This window comes from Mesoplodon mirus, assembly GCF_964341445.2.
Source record: "Mesoplodon mirus genome assembly, chromosome: 5".
NCBI lineage: Eukaryota > Metazoa > Chordata > Mammalia > Artiodactyla > Ziphiidae > Mesoplodon > Mesoplodon mirus.
Window position 1 is genome coordinate 117,539,509 of NC_138980.1, and position 26,198 is coordinate 117,565,706.

The window sequence follows — 26,198 nt, forward strand, 5'->3', positions numbered from 1 at the left end:
ATTTTAAGCATATAAGTCATTTTGAAAATTAATTGTGAAGAAAATATTTGGGGTTTTTTTTCCTTGTAATTTAAGAAAGCTGCTCTCCCTGCCTTCTCCAAAAAAACCCCAAAATACTTCATTAGGCCATGAAAGACATGTTTCTGAAATTCAGCAGGACCCTTTGGGGCCCTCCCAGGTACAAATCCTTTCTGTGTCCCCAGTTTATTGTTTGTAGGAAATAGGTTTCATTCAGCCTCCTAGATCTCACCTGAGTTCCAAAGGGCAGATTCAAACAATAGCTAATCAAGGATGTGAGGGAATGCAGAAACAGGGGAGGAACAGTCAAGAAGCAATAGTGCAGCAATGGGTCAGGGTCCCGGTTCCCCGCCCACTCCCCGCCCCCCGCGCCCCCCCCCCCCGCTGAAGGGATATACATAACAATATCTTTGAGTTCTGCAGGAACTAAGATCCCTACCCTGGTGGAGGATGGGAACTTCAGGCTGAGGACCAGGTTCCAGGAAGCAACACCCTATCACCTCACCACCAATCGATCAGAAAAAAGTCATACACCTTGCAGCCCCTACTCCACATTTTGCCTATAAAACCTTCTCCGAGAAAACCATGGGGGAGTTTGGGGTTGTGAGCATGAGCCACCTGTTCTCCTGGCTTGGCCCTGAAATAAACCTTTCTCTGCTCCAAACTCCACTGTTTGTTTGGCCTCACCATGCATGGGGCACACAAACTTGCATTCGGGAACATTTCCACATGAATTATTAATGTTAATAATTAGAAGGAATCTTCATACCCAGAATCCTTTTTTTTTTTTTTTTTGCGGTACGCGGGACTCTCACTGTTGTGGCCTCTCCCGTTGCGGAGCACAGGCTCCGGACGCGCAGGCTCAGCCATGGGCCATGGCTCACAGGCCCAGCCGGTCCGCGGCATGTGGGATCTTCCCAGACCGGGGCACGAACCCGTGTCCCCTGCATCGGCAGGCGGACTCTCAACCACTGCGCCACCAGGGAAGCCCTGATTTGATTTTTTTTAAACCAAAGCTTATTATAATGACTTTGCCCTGATGCATAATTATAATGACTGATCAAAGTAACGTATACCTCTATAAATAGTTACAAAACTGAACATTAACTAAACACAAAAATCTTTTTTAAAAGACTTAAAGCTAATTCCAGTGTAAATTTTAAATAATTAGTACACCATGTGAACCCCCAAGTGAATCGAAATGTATATAATATCAATACATGCGTCAATATCAGTAAAATCAAATATATACTACTGACAGGTTTAAGTACTTGTGATTAAAAACACGGTACTGGGGATCTTTTAACAAAGGCTAGTGTTGGGCTGCACCCCACAGGCCTACAAGCCTTGTACATGCTGAGCCTCAACCTAAGCAAGAGCCTGGAGTCAGTGCCAGAGACGTCAGTGGTTTAATGCAGCGGTCCCCAACCTTTCTGGCACCAGGGACCAGTTTCAGGGAAGACAGTTTTTCCACAGACCGGGGCGGAGCGACGGGGAGCAGCAGATGAAGATTTGCTTGCTCACCTCCGGCTTCATGGCCCAGTTCCTACCAGTCCGCGGCCCAGGGTTTGGGGGCCCCTGGTTTAATGGAGAGGGGAGGATCTTACATGTCGGAAGCAAGGTCCTGGAGCAGCACCCCATCAAGTGCAGCAGGCATCGGGCAGAACACGGCAGCAGTCTTGGCTCCGGAGGGAAGGGGAGGTTACCAATTATAGGGGGAATTGAAGTCAGGTTGGCTCATTAGTTACCAGGGAAACCAGCAGAGGGGCAGGCCCCTCACCACCGTTTTAGTAAGCTATCCTGGTGGAGGTGTTCTGATCTAAAGATTAGAACAATCACCAGCTGGGGCTAAAGGCAAGTTTGTAGGAGGATCTCTCAGATGAGTAGGATTTAAGTAAAGCAGGGACTGGTCCAGCAGGGGATGTATAGAGAGCAAGAGAATAGCCATCTCAGGTGGCCTGACTACACAACTAGCAACTGGCCTATCTGGGAAGATAGGAAATAGGGGTGAGGAAGGATTGACGAGAAGACTCTGGAAGCCTGTCTCAATTGGTATGGTTTTACCTGAAAAAAAAAAATTCTGGTACAACTCACTGTGATCTAAAATGCAAAACGGATGGTTTTATGTAGCTAATAAACAATTTCTGAAGAGAACACATTACATTGTTTTAATGCTCTGCTGGAATAAGTATATGGATGGAGAAGACCGCAGAATAAGAAACACGTGCCATGATGGATGGACCAGCTAATCTGATTTACTGCCCAGGCAACTCCCAGAGATTAGGTGTTTAAGCAGAGGGAACAAGATCAGTATTCTAACTATATTTATATCATTTCATAGCCACGTACCACCAGCTTCACCACCTTTGTGGAGCTTTAATGTGAAAAATGTAGGATATTTGTTCTTAGGTCCAATTCCTTTATGTTCCTTAAAATACATACCATCCTGAACATTTACAAGAAATAGCATAAAAACTCTTTTCACTGTTGAAAGGCAGAGATGTATCTTATTTTCATTGGCAGTTAATGTGAGGCCTACAGTGTAACAGCTGTCTCAATAGCTACGAAATTAACGACATAAAATTGCAAAGCCTAGAGCGGCCTGTTCCCTGTGAGGACAAACAGAAAAAATGAAAAGAGGCGCCTTGCCCAGGTTTTGAAATTACAAGAAAACTGTAGAATTGCCTGCTGCAGGATTCGTTTTTAATTATTTCATTTCGAATATAACTGTATTCATCCAGTCAGACTTTGTGGGTGTTCGGTTTGTCTTTGGAATAAAATCTTTTCAAGAGGCACTTGTTAATTTACCAAAGACCCGAATGGCAAGGGTGAGCCTGGGGGCAGGAACCGGTGAAATACATCAGGGAAAAGCGGGAAAGAAGACTTTTTTTTTTTTTTTTTTTTAAAGACCTCCTTCCCGCCTCTCTTCTAAGAGGAAGCCGCCAACACTGCTTAGGTTTTATCTCCAAGACAATAGCGCCGCTCGCCGCCTCCAGCGCAGCTCAGACCGCGCGCACCGCCCTACTCGCGCCCCTGCCTCACCTGTCCCCCTGCCGCGCTAGCTCATCGGCCCCACGAGTCACTTGCTCCACCGGCGTCCCTGCCTCACTGGTCCCCGTGCCTCCCACCCCACTAGATCATCTCCCCACGAGTCTCCCTGCCCCACCAATCCCTCTGCTCCATCAGTCCTCTGGCTCTCCAGAACCTCTGCCCCACCGGTTCCCCTGCCCTTCCAGTGCACCAGTTGAGCGGCGGCCGACGTGACGAGCCCGCAGCCCGGCCTGCGCCTCCCAAGCCGGAGGGCGAGAGCCGGGAGCGCAGCCCCGATTCCTTGGACGCCCCTGAGCGCCCTGCGCCCAGGGTGCCTGCGCGCGAGGCCCCCAGGCGGACCGGCCTGCGTCTCGCCTCCTCCCTGGCCAGGGGCCTCTGGGCTTGTTTGCTTGTCCTCATCCCCGGGCCAGCCCTGCTCCCTCCTCCCGGCGGCTGCAACAGCCGTTTGCTTCCTGCGGTGTGTTTCTTTTTTTCCTCTCCTAGGCTCCATCAAAGGTGGCTCTGTTATTGAAATATGAAGCCGTTTCCTCTCCAAAACCCTTGGTTACTCAAAGCGGGAATCAATGGACCTATATACTCTCCCAGAAGTTATAAATAAATGTCTATTTGTTCAGGAGGCGTTTTCCCGCGCGTCCCAGCATCTTCCCCAGTGGTTATTTTAGGGGCGCGCGCGCGCGCGCGCGTGTGCGTGCGTGCGCGCGCCCTGTACCCATCTGGTTCTAATCCTGGGTATGGATCCATAAGCCAACCCCACCCATCCTGTATGCCCCTCGCATTCTTCACTCTATAAATAAATCTAGGTTCTTTGAGCTCTGTCATCCAGGGATAAGACAGCAGTTGTTTGTTAACGGAGATTCAAACTCAATATCAATACTGAGGCCAGTAAACAAGAAAGCATACTTCTGGCAATTTGGGTGAAAGGGTACCTCAAGTTTAGGAAGCTTTATCCGCTGTTGTCATAATAACCTTTCTACTTGGTTACCCTGGATCTACTTGGGGGAGAGGGAGGCGGGAAAGCGAGGACCTCTCCTACCTTTGGATTTTCCTTTTAAGCAGAGGCTAAAAAGCAAAATGAAAATTCATTGTCCCCGCTTGTCTGCCTCACCCCGCTGCCCCACGATCATTCCACAAGCCCCTTGCCCCATCTCCTCTGGACAGATCCAGGAGGTGTGCTGTGAGTGGGGGGCTTGTGGTTTTAGCTACCGCTTTGCCTGAACCCCCGAGGAGCGGGTTACTCGGGGATCGGAGCAGAGGGCAAAGTCATCTAACAGGCTGCTGTTTCACAAGGTCTGGGCACTGAGCTGCCCCTCCTTTCCTCCCTGAAGTTTGCATGAAGTGCACGTTAGGCTGTAATTAGGGGATCTGGGAGGAGAACTTTCCTGGTGACGCTGCTTTGCTTTTCTTCTGCTCTTGGTGAGAAAGTGCCTCCTTCTTCCCAGGACCAGGACCTCTGCCATCCAGCGCCACAAAGAGACATTCTGCGCGGCGCAGGCACACACACACACTCACACAAGCACACACACTTACCCAGAGACAAACTTAAGGTGAGGGGAAAGAGCCCTAGCTTCACTTGATCTCCAGGCTCCAACTTCAGCAGGACTTGAGAGCATCTGAACTTCTGGATTTTAGGACAAGGTAAAACTTCCATAATTTTTTTACTCTTTCTGTCAAACCTTGATATCTTTAAGATATCAAAGAGCAATGCATATCATGATATATGTATACATTAAAATAACTTATTTTCTTTAATTTTCTTTTGAGTTTAACATGACATCTCAACTTTTTTTTAAGATGCATATTGTCAGATAAAATGCTGTACTGCAGTAAACAAGCTCAGTCTCGACTGGGGCAAGAATTAAGTCCAGTATCCCAGCTTTTGCTAGTGCTACTATAAATCTGGTAGATGCATGGTTTCCAAGTGGCAGCGTTTCCATCTGTATTTCAACAAACATTTTTATAACACCTGAAAAAACGGATAGTATAGACTGAAGAAAATGCTGAGGAATGGGAATGTCCATTCCACATGTATGAGTTTTCTTTTAGAGAATATGTAAGTTTATGTGAAAAAGAAAGTTACTGTAATCATAGGTAATACCTGTTAGATTGATCATCTTTGAGATGTTACCAGTTTTGGTCCACTCTTCTCAACTTAATTGTGAAATTAAGATCATAGAATTATGATGCTTTTCATATATAGAATGATGTTGGTAGATAATATTAATGCACTGAAAAAAGACTTTTTAAGTCATGGTTGGTAAGATTACTTTTAAAAGTTGCTTAAAGGAATTATTTGTGTTGAGACTGTTTATTTACCATCTTAAGCAAATCTGAACTCTTTTGGGTTGAAATGAAGTTGTTCTCTTCCATTGACTATGACTGTTGTGTTCCAAATAAGATGGTTTATTATTTTGAAAATAAGTTATTTTATTTTCATTTACCCCTGGAAAAATACACAAAGTAGCCAATACATTTGGGAGTTTTTAGGGTGGAAAGTGTTCCTGTACACGTTCCAGTGTGATGTCATAAAATCAAACATACCTCTTGGAAGTTGATGGTTCTTAAGAAATAAAGCCTGTGAATTAATTTCTGAATGCAATGTAATATTTATTCATTACAAATGTAGTTTCTGGTAACCATTTCTATTTGATTATTTCAGTGTACTAAATTTGCAGTAATTTTATACACACTTTAGTGACTTAGATATTTTAATGGAATCATAAAATGGGAATATTGTTCCACCAAAAATACATCATAGTAGTTCTCTTTGGATAACTTTTAGTGTGATATCTCTTAATCCTTACATCAGTTTTTAACTTCAGTTCCATATATTTTTATGAATAAAGAAGTTTTTCTTTCATTCACTAAAATAGAATGTATGCCAAATGCTGGTTGAGCATTTAAGCTTTAGCCTTTAGACACTTTGGGACTATATGTTCTTAATTTAATTTTTAAGCTAAGAGAATGACTACATGTTTTGGTAATCTCTTCAGAAAATTGAAAACAGCTTAAAAATGGGAAAACTAGATAAGAAGTAATTTTGTTTAAATGTAACTTAATGATCAAGAGAAACCCAACAACCTCCAGACCACTGGTCTCCAAAGAGAATGAACCTAGAGGCCAGTATTCCAAAGAGGAGTGTTCAGTGGGCTTGGGCTTCCTGTGAGAAACAAGCAAGAGGAGAACATCATGTTCTTATAAAGTGAGCCATTTATTGTCAGCTAGGCCCTGTCTCTCAGAGGAATGACTGACACTGTAATTTAGAAGAACTGAAGATACTTTCACAGAGAAGAATCGATTCATTATATCCCTAGTGGTTTCACTTCCTTTTCCTTCCTTTGGGAGCCGGTAACACATCCAGGATAAATACATTCGGCGAACTCAGAAAGATGCTTTATGAATAGATGGTCTACTAAACAGTCCTGCCTTTTAGCATCTTGGATGTGGAATGTCGGTATTTTCTGAGTAGTTGAAGAAGTCTTTGAATCTTAAGGTAGCACAGCACTTCATCTTTGTAAAGATGAACAAGAGGCATATTCAGAAAATAACTCCCTTTTTCAGAAATGGTTTTCTTTTCATTTCCTTTCGCCCTATGCATGTTTTATTTTCCAGGTTATATTTTTTAAATAATGGTATTCCACCAGTTAAAATTCCAGCAAAATGCAGAGGAAATTTGAAAATAACCTTTACATTATAGTCTTCTGTTACCTTTAGTTAATTTTCCGACCTCCTGTATTCCTTATTAGTAACCCTAGTTCTTAGCCTATGGTATTTAAATATATTTAGTCTGTTATTTAAAGGTAACAATATATTGTTGGGGAAAAACTGGAATGGAAACCTGAATATTCTTAGGATTTTAATCAATAGTGTTTAAGGAGGATTCGAGGAAACAGCTGGTTAAACAAATATTAGGTGTAGAGTGGACGCGATGGTATAAATTAATAATGCAGCTCTTTATTTACACTATGAATGGGAGGGTCTGTGAAGGTTCCACGTGTGAAGCACGGTCCCTATGTGCCACCTAGTGGACGAGTCAAAGAAAGCTTTCTCACCAGCCTCTTAGTAAAAAATTCTGAGATTTCTATTTTGTTGTCATTGAACACTAACTGCAGGCCAGACGCTGGGGTAGGTGCTCAGAGTAGAAAATACAGCAGCTGACTTTTGTATAATTTAAAAATCAAGGCACCACTTAACGGTTGATTAAATTCCCGGTAGCTGCATTTAAAATCAGTTTACTCTTTACTGGGTAATTTACCATCAACTTTCTGCCTCCATGAGGATACAGTTTAATAACCGTAACTCGCTTCTAATGCAGGATTGGTTTTTGGCAGAGATGTCATGACCTAGCTTAAAAAAGGGTGGGGAGAGTTTGAATCTTGAATCACTTTCTCAAATGGAAATAAATTTCTATAAAGCTTACTGTTACTGATTTTAAGTGGGTAACTAATGATTAGCTTAAAAGGTTAGCACACTGATACTAGCACATATTATTACATATTCTTTAGATTTTTTTTCACTAAATGCAAAAGGATAAGAGTAAAAATTGCTTTTGGGTAGTGAGGTATGTTTTACAGAATATTGTTCTCAGACACTAATGATCAGCATGTAGAACAACTTCATCTATACCTGTTGTTCATATGTAGTTTTGAAGCAGGAAAATTGCTTTTGGGTAGTGAGGTATGTTTTACAGAATATTGTTCTCAGACACTAATGATCAGCATGTAGAACAACTTCATCTATACCTGTTGTTCATATGTAGTTTTGAAGCAGGAACATTGCTTCTAAGTCGACATGATAGAAAAAAATCTTAAGCAAGAACAATTACAGGGAAAGCCACTGTTGGAAAAAAGCATCAGGGGTTTCCCTGGTGGTACAGTGGTTAAGAATCCACCTGCCAATGCAGGGGACATGGGCTTGAGCCCTGGTCCTGGAAGATTCCACATGCCATGGAACAACTAAGCCCGAGCACCACAACTACGGAGCCTGTGCTCTAGAGCCCGAGAGCCACAACTACTGAGCCCACTAACCACAACTACTGAGCCCATGTGTCACAACTACTGAAGTCTGTGCGCCTAGAGCCTGTGCTCCGCAACAAGAGAAGCCACAACAATGAGAAGCCCGCGCACCACAACGAGCAGTAGCCCCTGCTCGCGGCAACCAGAGAAAGCCCGCACAGCAACAAAGACCCAACACAGCCAAAAATAAATAAATAAATTAATTAAAAGCATCAGGCTATCATAGGAGATTAATCCATCAGAATATTGCACAGAGACTTTTGAAAAACTTTACTCTAGGAGATATATGAATTATTACTCCAATTGGCTCTTTGCAAGATACATGACTTAATGGCAACAGCATTCAGCACATCAGCCTTAATCAAGACAAGTTGTGAAATTCAGATTGGAAAGAAAAATGCCTCAGTCGGGGAAAAGAAAAATATTAATTTGTTGCTTGCTGAGCTCTGAAGGTGTAATCCACAAATTGAGTTAGGCCTGCTCATGTGGAATGCAACCTTCCTGTTTAGGGGACTTTGGTTTTGTGTACAACAGGGAGACCTACGCTGTGAAAGGAGAGCTGCTCATTAAGTCTTTCTTCATTAATGCCACAAAATTATATCCTGACTTGATCGGAGGTAATGGCTGGAATCAACATCAGCAATCATGTAAAATAAAGCATATTATCTTAATTCTTATTTCCAATGAGTTATTATCCACCAGAAACACAGCATTCTGTTAACGATTTCATCTGATCATCCTTGTGATTCAGCGTGAATCATAGATTCATTTTAGTGAGAGATTGCCTAAAAGTCAGAGGTCCTCAAAGTAGAAATTTAGTCATGAATTGGAAAACCGTTACAAGAAGTTTTAACGGTTTCAGGAGACTTGATACTAGAGAAGAACAAACTCTACAAGAGAGAACCAGCCAAGCTTTCTGAAATAGTCTGATGCTACTAGGTTCTTGGCTGTATTGTAGGAGCTCTGCATAACGGCTTTTTCCAGTGGTGGAGACCTGGAGGGGGCTTTGCTGGGGCTGAAGAGTTCTTAGCTATGTTCAGACAAAACCAGGTTTGTTTAAAATAGCAAATGTTGCTGGACTATTTTGAGCTTCTATTAATTGTTTTATAGCTCAATAGGGGATAGGGGAGTGATATCTGAGATGGGGGTATTGCAAGAAAGCCAGGGGGCTATTTGCAAAACAAAACAAACAAACTCACAGAGTTTTCTAAATAACCTAGAAAAATAACGGAAGTTCAGGGATAGGTCCTCAGTCTTATAAGGACAACAGAAATTTCCCCTTTTGGCCAACCTTGCTTAACCCAAAGAGAACACAATTTACTTGACTGGTTCCAAAATTCTGATTACTATATTCCAATTCCATTTACTGTATTAAATAAAATCCAATTAAGTTAATAACATTCAATTATTTTAATGATAAATCTGGATTTTCCTCAACTTTTCACAAAGTTTCATGGATAATGTTTCAGCTTAGTCTCCACCTATATGATGTTAATTTTCCTCACTTTGACTCTCTTATTTGGAATTTGGGGATCACCTCAATCGATCATTCATGCGTTCATTTGTTCATTCAACAAAAATTTATTGAACATTTGCTATTTGCCAGGCACTGTGCTAGCTCTGGGTGCTGGGCCCTTCACTTTATACCATGAAAACTGATACTAAAAAAATCAAAAAGCCCACATTGATGATAATGAATGGAAAATGTTGCAAGATCCTGAGGTACATTTTAAGCGACAGAAACAACCAAACTGTTCTCGCCTCATAGTTTTTGTATTAGGAGAATTTTGAGCATGCATCTTTAAAATCATTTTCCCTTGTTTGCCGTCTCCTAGCTGAGTGAGTAAGAGCTTTGTTTCTTGGTTGTGTGGGCACAGATGGGCCTGAGAGGGCAGTTCTGACACTCCAAAACCCCAGGAGGGCAAGGGTTCCAATAATCTGTCTATTTGGATGGGCAGGAAAAGCAAAAATTCATTTGCACACAGTTGCTGTCCACCAGTTGGGAACTAAAATTCAGCCTGAGCACAGAATGATTTCATGCTTAGCATTTGCACCAGGCTCCATGCTAGGTGTTACAGAGTCACCGGCTCAAGGAGTTCACAAGCCAGTGGAGAAGACAGATGGACACACCTCATGAATCACTAGTAAAATGTGCCAAGTAGGTGAAGCTGGCCTTCCTAGTATCCTGGGTCTCTTTCCGTGGCACTTAGCCAAATCCTCCACCAACCCCCGCCCCACCTCTTAAACTGAGACTCCTGCTCTCCGCTCCCTACCCCAAGAATCTGATACTTCTCTGTTTATTGATTTCTTGACTGACTGATTACACCCAAGTGTGAATGAGTTTCACTCATGCATTTACATTTCAAGCCTTTTATCTCTGTAAAGTAAATGTTTTGTTTTCTGTGAAAAGAATTTCAAGCATCTGGGGGCCTTCCCTTCCTTACACCACAGTGTATAATTAAGCCGATTTAGTCCTCCATGGTCTTCAATCTGTTATCCCCATTCCATATGTGAGGCCACAGAGATTCCCTCAAGGCCTGTTTCTAGAAATGTGCAGGACCTTGGGTCCTGCTAACCCACGGCCTGATCAACCTGTCCTTCCACCCTCCCCCCAGTGCTTTGCCCAGACACAATCTCCCTCCCCCACCGCAAGGGGCATCCCAGCCCATCCCTTTGAACCCTCCTGTTCTCTTTGCTTGGGTCCTCTAAGCCCTTTATTTCCATGCTTGGGTGGCTTCCCCTGGACAGGTAGAACACCTATAGCTTCTTATGTTCTATTGTTTGAGCCCCTATGTCACCCCAAATAGATGGATGGAGCAGTGAGAATCCACATATTCTGTCCAGAACTCCTCTAAGTCAAGGTTTTGAAGGAGGAAGACAGGGATATGCATAAGACAAGCACAGGAATTAGCCATCTTGTCGAAAATATGGGTCAAAGCCAGCATCTTTTTAAAATGTGTGCTCAGGTACTTTCCATTTGGTTTCAGAGAAATTTCAACATCAATGCTAACTACAGATTCTGGAAAACTAACTGGAGGAAGCAAAAAAAAAACAGTGAAAATTTGCCTTGGCTTTTTAAACAAATGATCAGAGTCATTTGTTTAAATATTTTCCTATTTTATATTTGACATAGGGCATACGGATAATCACGTTATTAGTTGTTTCAGATTTATTTATGTTTTCTTTGATTATCTCCTTTGATTATGCCACCACTGATGCTCCTGTAAGATGCTCCTGTAATATAAAGATGTGTTCATCACTTTTTAAATTGCTAGGACTAAATGACTCAGATTGAGAGACTTGGTTTCCTTCCCCTACTTCCCTGCAGCTTAGAGGATAGTGATCTTTGACCTGCATCAGTCACCTAGCTGGGGGATATGAGTGCCTGACATTCAGTAAGTGCCCTATAAATGCTTCCTGTTGTTTCTATCAGTGCCTAGTACCATGCTGAACTTGAGACTTGAGGGGTCTCCCCACCTTCTCTTCCAAGTGCCTATATTTCAGATGTCTGAACACCTCCCAACCCCAGGCCATTCCCTGACTCTGCCTTTGTTTCCTTATCAGTCTTCTTCTTATCTTTCAATGTCATTAAATTCATAAACTCTTCTCAGACTAAAAAATAATTATTGGTATAAAATTAATAATGTAAATAAAATTAATTGATAATTTTAATAAATCTCTAAATTTAAGGAAATTGAGACTGGAGGAAGGAAATGAGTTTAGAAATGACATAGAACAGTATAGGCACGATCTAATAAGGATACACTGGCTGGGGGACAGAATTTGAGGATTGTGTGAATGTTTCAAGGGCAGATGATAACATGAAGAGGGGAGCAATTGACTAAGATTGGGAATAAAGGAAGAATAAAAGTTTCTGGAGAAAACGGTGAGTCTAATATAGGAAGTGCCCATGGGACAGCCAAGAACTCATATTAGTTAAACATACATACTTAGGTACAGGGGAGAAGTCATGGCTGGAATAGATATTTGGAAGTCTTTAGTATTAAAATGGTAGTTGCAAATCATACGTAAGAGAAAGGAGTTCATTCCAAGGAAGAAAAAAGGGAGAAACAGTTGACCAAGGACTAAAACCCAGGAAAAAATTGGTAAGAATGAGTTTGCCATTATTTACATATGATTTTCACTTTCATTTTATCAACAATAAATGTCTACCGAGATGAATAACATCAATGTTTTATTAATTCTTATATCTCACAGTCTTAGTCAGTCCTCTGCACACAGAAGGTGCCAGACATGTTTGTTGAATTAAATGAAATTAAAATGGCATTTCCAAGCCTTCAGGCTCTAATGACAGATTTTCATAATGATAACCCTGAGCATGGGTAAGCCCCCAAAATGTCTGAATTGCAGTTATTTATTCAATTTTGTCCAAAACTGAGCTAGCTTTAAATATATGTTGCTGCATTTTGTTGTTTGAAAATCAGTAATCAATGTGTGGTGTAGATAGTAATTCACCACAGTACTTGATTAGTCTTAGCCCGTGTTGTTTAGCTTAACATATAAATGAGTTCGCCACAGAATGTAGCCTAGTTCAAGTCCACTTATAATTCTTTTTCTGGTTCCTTGGTCCTGAAGACCTCTAAATCTTAGGTCAGATTTGGAGCCTAGAATCCCAGATTTCTCTGCAACTTGCTTTATTTTTCCCCCTAGTTCTTCTCCCTCCTGTTGCCCCCTACTTGGGTTACCATGTAAACTATATTGAAGAATTGAGTAATTTTTAGTATAAGTATGTCCCAAGTATTGCATGGTACATTCTTATACTAAAGAGATTATTTGCTGTTTATCTGAAGTTCAAATTTAACCGGTATCCTGTATTTTCCATTGGCTAAATCAGATAACCCTACCCACCTCCCACATTTGTGTTACTAAAGCCAAAATATGGCAAACAAGAATTTCTTCATGAGACTTCTGAACACTCCCCTTGTAAAGGCCAACAAATGAAGTTACTGAGTGAATGTTCATGAGTGACACAAATGCATTAAAAAGATACTGTAAATAAAATGATGTAACTACAATATACCAATCAAGATGAAAATTTATAAAACATTTATAACTACTGTATGATATACCCTGGATACTAATAGTTATCTTAAGAATGCCATGAGTGTCTATCAGTGATGTGTTTTAGTCCATTTAAAATATTTAAAAATAATGTATGTTTCAAAATAAAACTTTTTAATTTTCACATCTTCAAGTTGGCAATAATAATAAAACAAATTAATTGCTTTTAAATGAAAGAGAATACATTTAGAAAAATTTGTATAATGTACAATGGCTATAAACTCTTAACTATTCTAACTGCAGAATATCTGAAAAGATCTTTTCACTTAATTATATGTCCTATTGTAGTTGTGCTGCCACCTTGTGATGTCTTGAGATATGACCCAATTTAACTCAGTCCATTAATGTGTTGTACCAGATTGACAATTTGGTCAATGTTACAATGATTCCTCACAGGATTAATATTTTCCATTTCACTCAGAAAGGCCACATATTTTAATACCAAGAAAGGACCCTCAAGTATTTAATGCAAATATTTTCTAGGAGTTTAATGTATTACCTGCAAATTAGTAAATCCCTTGAGATAATCACTAAATTATAAGTCATTTAGTACTGTATTAATTTATGTTTTATGGGTGAGTATAGGTTGTATCTGCCTGTATGTTTGGTCTACTTAACCTTTTAACCTGAATTTCCTATAAACTCCTTGAACCCAACATGTCCAAAATTAAACTCATTATCTCCCTTCTACCAAGCCTGGCCCATGTCATCTCTATATAGATACCAAGACATTTCATTTATTATCCAAACCAGGACACTTTCAAAAGTGAAATGAAATGGGGTGCCTTACTAATTACTCCAGCAAAACAGGTATAAACCAAGACTGTCTCAAGCAAACCGGTCTTCTTATATATAAGTTAAAAATCATCATAATCCCAATCACCCAAACTAGAAAATGTGGAGTCACAGACTACTGTTTCATCGAACAGACCTGGAACCTCCATCTCAGACTTCCTTTTACCTACTTGCTCCCTTTCATCTCCACTGTCCATCACACTTGTCAACATTCTCATTAGCCTTGTCCTGGTGTCTGCAGAGGGGCCCAGCAGGCTCAAATCCTTTTCCAGGGTACATCTAACAGTCCCTTTCCTCCACAGCTGCTCCAAACTGCTGGCAACTGCTGGGAGAACTCATCACCCTGCAGCATGGGGCCAGGGCACAGCTTCATGGTATCTGATTTCAGCTGAATCTTTAATGCCATGTGGCCATTCTACCATATTGCTTGAAAGTTTTTGCTTCTCCAACTGCCTGCAGCAGATATCCAAGCCTCCCTAATCCTGCTAAAAAGAGAAACCATCTGTAAAGAGCTCCCTCTTTGTCCTGTCACCAAAACTAGTCCCTAACACAACCTTCTTTTCCCTTCTGTTAGGAAAAACAACAGAAAAGGATCTCTCTCCTTTGCCTCTAAGCATCTCAGGCAGACATTGCCCCCTGAGTTCTTGATCCCGAATCCTCCAGTCTTTTTTTTTTTTTTTAATTTTTAAAAAATATTTTTAAATTTTATTTATTTATTTTTCACTGTGTCAGGTCTTAGTCGCGACATGCCGGATCTTCGTTGTGGGTTCTTTTGTTGTAGCACATGGGCATAGTTGCCCCGCAGCATGTGGGATCTTAGTTCCCCAACCAGGGATCAAACCCGTGTCCCCCCACTGGAAAGCAGATTCTTTACCACTGGACCACCAGGGAAGTCCCCAGTCTTTTCAAAGATATTCGCTATTAATTAGGTTTTTTCTCTCTTGTATTCTTCACCCTGTCCCACTCTGGTAATTTCCTCCTATTGGCATTTGATCATGGTCAAATCTTTTGGTCCTAAAATGATCAAATATTCCCTAACCTCACATACATCCTATCTACTCAGCTATCTCCTTCCCTCAGAGCCAGACTTCACTCTGAGGGCAAGAAGCACCCCGTGCACACTCTCCACCCCTTCACCCATCCACTCCTCAGCCCACTGGCAACGTGCTCTCTCCTTGCACTCCAGTGGAACACTCCTCACCAGGGTCACCAATGAGCTGTTTACAGTATGTTTGCTGAGTGGTATTTCATGCTGGTGACCACGTTCCCTTCACAACAATCTCTACCCTTGGCTTCTGTGACAGCCACTCCCCTAGTTGCCACAGACTTCTTTGCTGACTCCATCTCAGTCTGTTTCAGGCTTCCAAGAGCCTGCCTGCCCCTTGGCAGCTCTGTACTCGAACAGTTTCCACCCAGGATGCCTCACCCTACCTGTGCTCTTCCATCTACTCCTCTGCATTACACCACTCTCACCTGTGTGCAGATGACTCCCAGAGCTTTACATCTGGCCCAGAATTTTCTCCCGAGTGTCCGGACCACAGACATCTCACAACTAGGAAGTCACCCTAACACCTCAAACTCCACAGGTCCCAAATCAACTCCTTTTCTTTCTCCTGAATTTGAACTTCCCCCAATTTTATCTAGTTTAGTAAATGGCACCATCTTCTCTTCACTCAGTTTCCAAAAACCAGAAACATGGGAATCATCATGTAGACTCTAGCCCATAAATATCTCTTAGATATATACACCCTTTTTATCTCCATTAGCATAAACCTTACCCCGAATTGCCACCCTCTCTTCTCAAATTCCTATAAACCTTACCCATTGGTCTCTGTGTCTTACTGCCTAGATTAGAAAGTCTTACTGCTTTTTCTAATGCATTCTCCCACATTCTCTCACACTTTCTGAAGTGTAAATGGAAAAGACTTGCCTGCTTAAATCCCTTCAATGCCTTTCTATTGCTGTGAAAATTAAGTCCAAGTTCTTTAATATGATTGGCAGGGTTCTCAGTGACCAGCTCTAGCTTACCTTTCCAGCCTCATCTCTCATCTAAAGTGACCCGGCATCCCAGCTGACAGGATCAAATGACCAGAAAAATTAAAACAGTAGAAACAGATCAATAGCTCTAAATATTAGAGTTATCAGATGCAGATTTTATGTTTATTTTAAGAAACTGGGTCCTAAGAAATTTAGCAAAGAACTGGAAACTACAAAAATATGATTCAAATGGAAACTCTAGAACTGAGAAAATGTAATAACCAAAATTAAGAACTCAATACATGAGCTTATGAAAAGTTTAGATACATTGAGGAGATGATTAGTAAACTGGAAAATAGTTCTGAAAAAATAACCAGACTGAAACCTGATAGAAAAAGGATGAAAGATACTGGAGGGGAAAAAAAGTAAAAGTCATGTGGGGTATAGACACTGGTGTCCCATCAGGAGAATCAGCAAGTGGGGCAGAAACAATCTCTTAGAAAGAATAACTTGTGACTGTCCATGTCAGGGATTCAAGGAGCACTACAAAGCCCAACAGGATAAAAACCAGAAAATAAAAAAATGAAAAACTCACAGCCAGGCATGATATAGAAAAACTGCTGACAAAAACAAAGAGAGAATGTTAAAAACTTCCAGAAACAGAAGACTTCAGATAGACTAACAAGTAGCAAAATTAGCTAGTTGGAAATTTTGCTTTTCTTTTCACTTTAGGAAAATGCCAAAAATCAGTGGGTTGGCTTGGTCGTCTTCTGGGTGGATCTTATCGAGTCAGCCTACTTTCTCTGAGAGCAAAGTCTTCAAGCCTAGAGGGACAGCAGTGTGGCTGGTTCCCCAAAGGAGCTGCACTGAGATAAATCTTAGTGGTGACTCAGTTCCTGCAATCTGTTCTCAGATGCTGTACAGTCCTATTGCTATCTAGGAAAATTCTGGAAGCAATTTGGGAGTCTCCTATCTTTATCACTAAGATTATTTTAGATTACAAAGAAGAAATAAATATGATTGAGAAGTTGATGATTTATGCCGGTGATATATATACACACATATATATATACATATATATATATACCTATATCTATCTATATATGTGTGTATGTGTATATATATACACACAGTAAATCCCCTACATACAAACAAGTTCCATTCCGAGAGCACGTTCATAAGTCCAATTTGTTCGTAAGTCCAACAAAGTTAGCCTAGGTACCTAACTAACACAATCGGCTCTATAGTACTGTACTGTAATAGGTTTATAATACTTTTCACACAAATAATACTTAACAAACAAACACAAAAAATAAAGAAAACATTTTTAATCTTACAGTACATTACCTTGAAAAGTACAGTGGTACTAGCTACATCACCGCTGCTTTTACGTTTGCTTCCGGACATCCTGGGCTTAAAATAAAGACACTGTACTATTGTACTCTATACAGTACTGTAAAGTACACAAAAGCACAACCACTTGTAGAGGATGGCCACATGTGACAATGTACGCCAGACACGTGAACTAACTTACATGACTGGACATGCAAACGTACGTTCTCATATTTGAAAGTTCACAACGTGAAGGTTCGTATGTAGGGGACTTACTGTATATTACAGCAAAGTGATTCAGTTATACATATATATATGCTTTGTCATATTCTTTTCCATTATGGTTTATCCCAGGATATTGAATATAGCTCCCTGTGCTACACTGTAGGACCTTGTTGTTTAGCCATCCTGTATATAATAGTTTGCATCTGCTAATCTCAAACTCCCAGTCCTTCCCTCCCGCACCCCCTTCCCTTCCCCTTGGCAACAACAAGTCTGTTCTCTACGTCTGGGAGTCTGGTTTGTAGATAAGTTCATTTGTGTCATATTTTAGATTCCACATATAAGTGATATCATATGGTATTTGTCTTTCTCTTTCTGACTCACTTAGTATGATCATCTCTAGGTCCATCCATGTTGCTGCAAATGGCATTATTTCATTCTTTTTTATGTATGCCAGATATTTTACAATGTTATAACTATTTGTTTAAGGCATTGAAAGACAGGTCTTGGCAGCCAAAATAAATACAAATTTATCACAAAGATTCTGATAATTAAAAGCTCCAGAATATTTCTCTTCTCTTACCAGACATTCATGGAGTTACACTCTTCTAATTCTTTGCTCATGCCCTCCTTTCAGGCGGGCATCCCTTACCACATTATTCCTCCCACCTGAAATATGACTCCTGCTAGGATCCTTCATATAGCACTTCCTCCAAGTGATTTTTACATTGTACTGCTAGCTGGAATTCACTTTTCTCTCAATTCTTTCTTAATATTTTATTTGTATCACCATTACTTAGCACACTTTCTATGTGTTATACTGTATTTAATTGTTGAAATGTCTTTCTTGTTAGCAGATTGTTTATCCATCTGATGTCCTAAAGAGTTCTGACCTGAAAGGTTAGATTGGGAATTGGAGTTCAAAGAACCAAATCTGTTCCAATGTTCCACCCACTCTAGGAATCCCTTGTGTAGTATAATTGACAGATGTTTGTTGATCTGCTTCAACACCTGCAGCGGCAGAAAGCACTAGTATTTCACAGGACAATTCATTTCACTTTTAGAGGACTTACCAAAAAAGTTCTTCCCGACATTGTGCAAAACTGGCTTCCTTAACTTCCATCCACGTGTTCTCGTTTTGCCCTGTGAAGTTACATTGAATAAGTTTAATACCTTCCCCAGTTTATATCTGAGCAATCTAATTCTAAATGCAAAACACTGTTATGTTCTGTAAAATTTTGTTATTTTGGGCACATCATTCCAAACTCTGCAGATCATTTTATTTCTTGTAGCTTCTAAGCTACATTTCAACTACTCTTAGTATTAGGCTTTATGGCCCTTGTGGGCTTTGAGCCTTGAAACTCTGAAAGAAAAAACTTCGTTTATATTAACGTGACTTGAAAGCAAACCTCTTGATTGATAGTGCTCACAGAATTATTGAAATGAGTAAGATAATGTCCTTGTAACTGGAAAGGTCTCCTTTTATTAAACAAATAGCCAGTGCACCAGAGAAACGGAAAATAAATGTCAATGAGACTTGAAAACCTTTCTTTTGAAAACAGAAGGCATTGATCAACTGCACTCTTTTATGAACTTCACTTCATTACGTATTGTTACTATTTCAAATTAATCTTCAGATAGCAGAATGAAAACAGCATTGTACCGTCATTGAATATCTATATCCTTAAACTGTTAGGATATCAAAAACTGAAACCAAGCTTGTCTAATAGTTATGATTAGTGGTAATGCACTAATTTCCCAAAGATAAAATATTTTGAAGAATATGAGATCTAAACATTAAAAGAAAATACCAATTTACTGTAATTGGTATAAAGCAAAATGTGACATTAATTTGTATTACTGTACATTCTTTGAAAAAATGCTTCCCTCCACCCAAATCCTCCTTGTCTGCACCAGTATTGCAGTATCCATGCTAAGGATGAGAAGTGAAAAATCTGTGACTCCTGAATAATATTAATTGTAAATTCTGAAAGGTAATGGATTTGCCATAGGACAGCAGCTGTCACCTCACACTGATGGAAGGCAAGAGGGTCATTCAGAGATGAGACATCTGCAATACCTCGAATGCCAGGCCTCCCACTTTTAAAAACCTCTTGGTTTCTACACAGTACAGCAGTAGATTTTAAATAAAGCATTTGTTTCAACCTACCAACAGGAGAATTCTGGTGTTCTGCTCTTGATGTTAAAGTAGAAGTGTAGCCTGAATTATGGTCCTATTATTACCAACATTTTAATCGGTGGTTCATTAAACCTATTATCCTAAACTATGGAACAGGATTGATTTACTATTAAATATATTGGGAATCAGTTCTTTCTTTGTTTACACTTTTCATTTATGTAACAGAATGTTCCCATGAATCACAAATCTGAATTTTTGGTGCATGCGTGAACAGTATAGGAAACTTAATTTTGAATGAATTCAAAAACATTTCCCTTCATCTGTGCCCTGACATATAATTGAAAATTACCTAAGCATACACAAAAATGCCTTACAGTGTATTGACTTCCTGTGAAGTTGAGATTTTGATGTAATTGCACTCGTGCTTTGTGTAATGCCTATGGGCCTTTGATTAAGGAAGATGGCTCAGGAGCAGAGCAACTCTCTACACAGCCCATAGGATTTCTCCTTGAAGTAAAACAAAGGCATCCTGGGCCTTGATAATTTACAATTCAGACTTCCCTGGTTGCTCAGTGGTTAAGAATCCACCTGCCAATGCAGGGGACACAGGCTCAATCCCTGGTCTGGGAAGATCCCACATGCTGCGGAGCAACTAAGCCCACAAGCCACAACTACTGAAGCCCACGCACCTAAAGTCTGTGCTCCACAACAAGAGAAGCCACCACAATGAGAAGCCCGCGCACCGCAACAAAAGAGTAGCCCCCTCTGGCCACAACTAGAGAAAAGCCCGCGTGCAACAATGAAGACCCAATGCAGCCAATCGATCAGTCAATAAATAAATTTTACAATTTGAACTGTATATATGCTCCTTAAGGACAACCAGAAAAGTGCTTGTCATTCAGCATGAACAGGCTCTATGTAAGATGCCCTAATAATAGTCGTCATCATATAAGGTCACCAAAACACTTTTTGGACACACACACTTGATAAAAAATAATCTCTGTCAAGATTATCTGCCCTTGGTGGTTTACTAACTGGTTAAACAGCCAAGTGAAAAGTGGTGAAGGGAGATGCAGACAAACTGGACCTTTATTTATAAAGCCAGATCTTTACATATGGGTTCTATAAAACCTTTGCCTGTGGGCTGAGATACAAAGCGTAACAGGGATTAGAAACTTACTTCAAGGGGGAGTATGGAAGGAGATGGAAGACAGAAAGAATCAATTCTATGAAAAACAAAAATCACCTTCAAGGGACTTCCCTGGTGATCCAGTAGGTAAGACTCCGAGCTCCCAAAGCAGGGGACCCGGGTTCGATCCCTGGTCGGGGAACTAGATCCCGCATGCATACTCCAACTAAGAAGTCCCCATGCCACAACTAAGAAGTCGCATGTTGCAACTAAAAAAAAAAAAAAAAAAAAAATCCCGCATGCTCAACGAAGATCCCGTGTGCTGCAACTAAGACCCGGCGCAGCCAAAACAAATAAATAAATAAATACTTTAAAAAAAATTACCTTCAATAGTTTATTGATGGTAAGATACATTGTATTAAATATTTTACATTTGTTTGGCTACTTTATGGTTTTTAAAACCTCAACTTTATTTTATATACTGATAGTTTACTTTTTACTGACTTAGCATTCTCTCTTTTTTAAAATCATTGATAATTTACAAACAACAGTAAATTTGATTTTTCATAACTAATATATTACATGGGGATTAAAAATTTATTAAACATGTTTAAAATTTTTTGAAATAGCATATTCTACACTAAAAATGTTATATTTCCCTTAATCAAGAGAGGCTAATCCTTAAATAGAATTGAGCATCATGTATAAGGTTGCCGCATTAGAGAAGTATTGGGGCAACTTTTTATATCCATGATGAAGTTCAAATTTAAGTTATTTCAGTTATTTTGGAGCTTGCACTATGGGGTTAGGTAGACCTGAGCTTAAATCCCAATTCAGATTTTACTGTGACCACCTATGTACATTGTGCAAATTGCTCCTTGAGTTTCATTATCCATTTTAAAATAGAATGATTGATAGTATTTGCCTCATAGTGTTTGTAGTTCTGAGAATCTACCATGATAATAAATGTAAAGCACCATATAAAACTATTTATATTATTTTCATAAACTAATACTAAGGGGAAATATAGGTAAATATTTATCTAATAATGGCAGAAGAAATCATTGAGGAAGATACTAATACACTTAGTTTCATAAATGTTCACAATTTCTATACACAGAAAACACTATTAATCAAAATAGAGGGAAAATGTCTTCAACATACACCAAAGGAGCAGTATCTTTAATATACAAAGAGTTCTTAAAAATTAGTACCATCTTTTCAACAAGAGTGCCAAAACAATTCAATGGAGAAGGTATACTTGTTTTAAAAATTGATGCTGGGACAACTAGGTAGCCACATACAGAAGAATTAAGTTGGACCTCTACCTCATATCACACACAAAAAGTAATTCAATATAGAGCAAAGGTCTAAACATAAAAGCTAAAATTATAGAACTCAGAATAAAACATAGAAATTAATATTCATGAACTTAGAATATGCAATGTTTTCTTAGACATGACAACAAAGGCACAAGCAACCAATAAAAAATACATAACTTGGACTTCATCAAAATTAAAACCTTTCTTCAAAGGACAATATCAAGAAAATGTAAAGACAACACACAGACTGGGAGAAATTTTGCAAATCATATATCTAGTAAGGATATGGTATCTAGAGTATATAAATAACTCTTACAACACTTTAAAAAAAATTAAAAATGGGCAAAGGATTTGAAGAGACATTTTTTCCAAGAATATATGTAAATGACCAATAAGAACATGAAAGGATGCTCAACATCATTAGTCATTAGGGAAAGGCAAATAAAAAACAAAATGAGATACCACTTCACTCCCACTTAGGGAGGATATAATTAAAAAGACAATAACAGGTGCTAGTGAGGACATGGAGAAGTTGGAACCCTCATGCATCACTGGTAGAAATATAAACTGGTGAACTGCAAGTCCATTGCTAGGTGTATAATATGTTCACGTAAAAACTTGTACATGGACGTTTATAGCAGCATTATTCACTAGAGCCAAAAAGTGAAAAAACAACCCAAATATCCATCAACTGCTGAATGGATAAACAACATGTGGTGTATCTATACAATGGATTATTATTCAGCCATAAAAAGAATGAAGTACTGATACATGCTACAGAATGGGTGAACCTTGAAATTATGCTCAGTGAAAGTAGCCAGTCATTAAAGGACCACATACTGTATGATTCCATTTACATGAAATGTCTGGAATAGATAAATCCACATAGACAGAAAGTAGACTAATACTTGCCAGAGAATGGGGAGGGGGGGATGGAGAGTGACTACTCATGAGTACAGGGTTTCTTTTAGGGGTGATGAAATGTTCCAGAATTAGATAGCAGTAATGGCTGCACAACTTTGTGGATATACATCTTAATTTAGTAACCTCACGTTGTAGAATCTAGCTGAAGAAAATATTTACCTAAAGCTATGTAATAATGTTTTTTATTAGTAAAACAATACAAATATACTTAAATATCCAAAAATGGGTAATTATTTAAAATATTTTGACATACACATACAATAGTGTAACACGCAGGTATTAAAAACTATGTAAAAGAGGATTTAATGAAATGAAAAGATGCCCATGATATATTCAGTTTTAAAAATCGCTTTTAAAAAGGCCATATAATTTTGTTCCATCTCAGCAGAAATAAAAAGCAGTTATATTTGGCTAAAATGTTTGGATAAGTATGAAATAAAATGCAAACAAAATTAATCTCCATTGGAATTACAGATGATTATATTAACTTATAACATTTATTAAGGTACAATCAACATGCAATAAACAGGACATGTTCAAAGTGCACAAATGATAAGTTTTGCATGTATATATGCCTGTAAAACTAATACTACAATTAAGATAATAAAAGCGTTCATCACCCAGAAAGTTTTCAACTATCCAACTATGTTTATTTATTTAATAAACAGCCAAACAATTTCCAAAGTGATCACATCATTTTACATTCTTTCCAGCAGTGTGTGACAGTGTTCCAGTTGCTCACATCCTTTCCAACACTTGGTATGGTTAGTCCTATTGTTTATCTTTCATCAGATTAGCCTGGATAGAGATTTATCAATTTTATTGATCTTTTCACAGAATCATCTTTTGGTTTTTGATTTTCTCATTGTTTCTGTTTTCTACTTCATTGATTTCTGTGCTGATCTTTATAATTCTTTCTTCTGCTTATATCAGGTTTCATATGCTCTTCTTTTTCTAGTTTCTTAAGGTGGAATCTGAAGTCATTGACTTGGGACTTTTCCTCTTTTCTACTGTAGGTATGTAAAGCCATAAATTTTTCACTACATGATGTTTCAGCTGCATCCCAGAAATTTTGATATGTTGAATCTTCACTTTCATTCAGTTGGAAATAATTTTTAATGTTCCTTTTGATTTTCTTCTATGACCCTTGGATTATTTAGAGGTTGGTAGTTTAGTTTCTAAATACATGGATATATTCCACATATCTTTTTGTTATTGATTTCCAACTTAATTCTACCATTACCCAAGATTTTTCTTATTGCAAGTCCCAATGTATTCATCAAATATTTTTCATAAAGCCTTTTAGTTCCCATTTACAGATGTTTCTCTCATGACCAAACAGCTAATGAGAATTCCATGGCCTAAATGATCCACTTTGAATAACATCTTATACTTTCCCCAAACTCGGAAACTCATCACACTACTAAAACCTGTTTCTACATCTGTGATTTTGGCTTTTATGATCTCCTTGGGTGGCTCATTTTTTCCCTGGCGTTACTAAACCTCAAATTATAAAACAATCTCTCTGAAAAAGTTATCAGAAATTCCTAACTATTTTCTTGCTTTGGGTGTTTTAGGGGCAAAAAGAAAATACCAAGTTCCTTTCAAAATTTAAGATTGTCCTTTGCATTATATCCAGCCCAAACAGATATGACAGAGTACTGGTGCCAGGAATGTGTCCCATGCAGCCTTTCTTTTTAAGTAAGCTGAAGACTGCTTCCTCAATTAGTTGAAACTTCTGGGTGGTCTTTTTAAAAATAGTTCTTTGAAGAAAGTAGTGAACTAATAATACTATAAATGTAAAAAAAAAAAACTTTAGTCCTTTAACTTTGAATCTAAGAAAGAATGAAGAGAAATTCAATGTTTTTTGTTTATTCATATAGAATTTTCCATCTCTGACTTTGAAGAGTGAAAAATTCTATACAAATCCAATGGAAGAAATTCTTTTTAAAAAGATGTGTATATATTTGGGCTTAGAATTAGCCAAGTTTAATTAATTAAGAGTGTGTGTGTAAACTACGTGGTTTGCTTATTTTTATATGTAAATAGATGCATACACACATTCTGCAGTCTATATTAAAATCAGTGTATAATAAATTTAAAATATCTGGGACATGTGGTAAATACAGAACTCTGTGCAATTCTGAGAAAATTGGCTATTACTTAGCCTGCACATTTCATTTCCACTTTTGGGTCTGAAATCACCCCTATGTGTTCTTTCAATATTATCCCCCCATTACAGCTTGCCCTAGGCAAAATACTAAAGTAATTGAAGTTGCTTTTATGGGCACTCCATTCTCTTCCAGAGACTCCTTTTTCCTTGTTACTCTTCTTGGCTGGTCAGTGAAAAAAAAAATTGTCTTTCAGTTGTGAGGCCTTTTATTTCCCTGAAAAAAATATCCATTTAGGTAGCTATTCCCTCCAGAGAAACACAGGACAGGCTGACAATATTAGTCATCTTCACTACTCAAATGCCTGTAACTCTGATTTTCAGTACTACACTAGATGTGTCAGTCTAACAGTTTGACGGTGAAAACTGTCACCACTTAGTACTCAGAGCACTCAATATTGGTCTTGGCTAAATCCAGCAACCCCAAACCCTCTCCACCCACCCACCCCAAATAGAAAGGATAGTCAAATGAATTCTGTCATGAAAAAAGAAAACCTTCCACAAACAGGGACTTAAAAATTGGGGTGGTTGGCTAGTGGACTGAGCAAATTTAAATAAGGTAGACTATTTGCCTATTGTAGACTTTGCAAACCCTTCAGGCAAATTCATTCTAAATGGCATTTCTGGTTGTGTAAATACAATGTCTGTACTAAGAATTGTCCTGAATACAGAACACTGAATTTAAGTTCTCCATGGTGCTGCTGACCTTGATCAGTGATTGGCCAAAGGAGCTTTGGTTGGCAGATGAATATTGTCATGGCCTTCAGCTTAGTTTTCTTGTCTCATTGTTTTATTAGTGGAATTATTAGCAGCTATTTCTCACTGTCCATAAGCAAAAGGTTTCCTGTTTCTCTCCACCATTGCCCAGAATGCATCATTTTCTAGGGCTGTTGTCTCTCAAGTCTATATAAATGTCTCCCATTTAAATAAGCTTTCCTAAAGTACCCATTATCACACACACACACACACACACAAAGACTCTAATCTGCATTTGGCAAATACCATCCCAGGAAATTATCCAAAA

General features: G+C 39.0%; 1 protein-coding gene across 2 annotated transcripts in view; it reads left to right on the top strand.

The window, feature by feature from the left end:
- Positions 1-3,913: 3,913 nt before the first annotated feature.
- HAPLN1 (hyaluronan and proteoglycan link protein 1) overlaps positions 3,914-26,198 on the top strand; it is a 72,317-nt gene continuing 50,032 nt past the window's right edge. The window contains exon 1 of one of the 2 annotated variants that reach the window (XM_082620309.1): positions 3,914-4,704. The gene's annotated coding sequence lies outside the window, so the exon portion shown is untranslated. Of the gene's footprint in view, positions 4,705-23,966; positions 24,021-26,198 lie in introns of those variants that run through there. The other variant, XM_082620310.1, reaches the window with a different exon arrangement.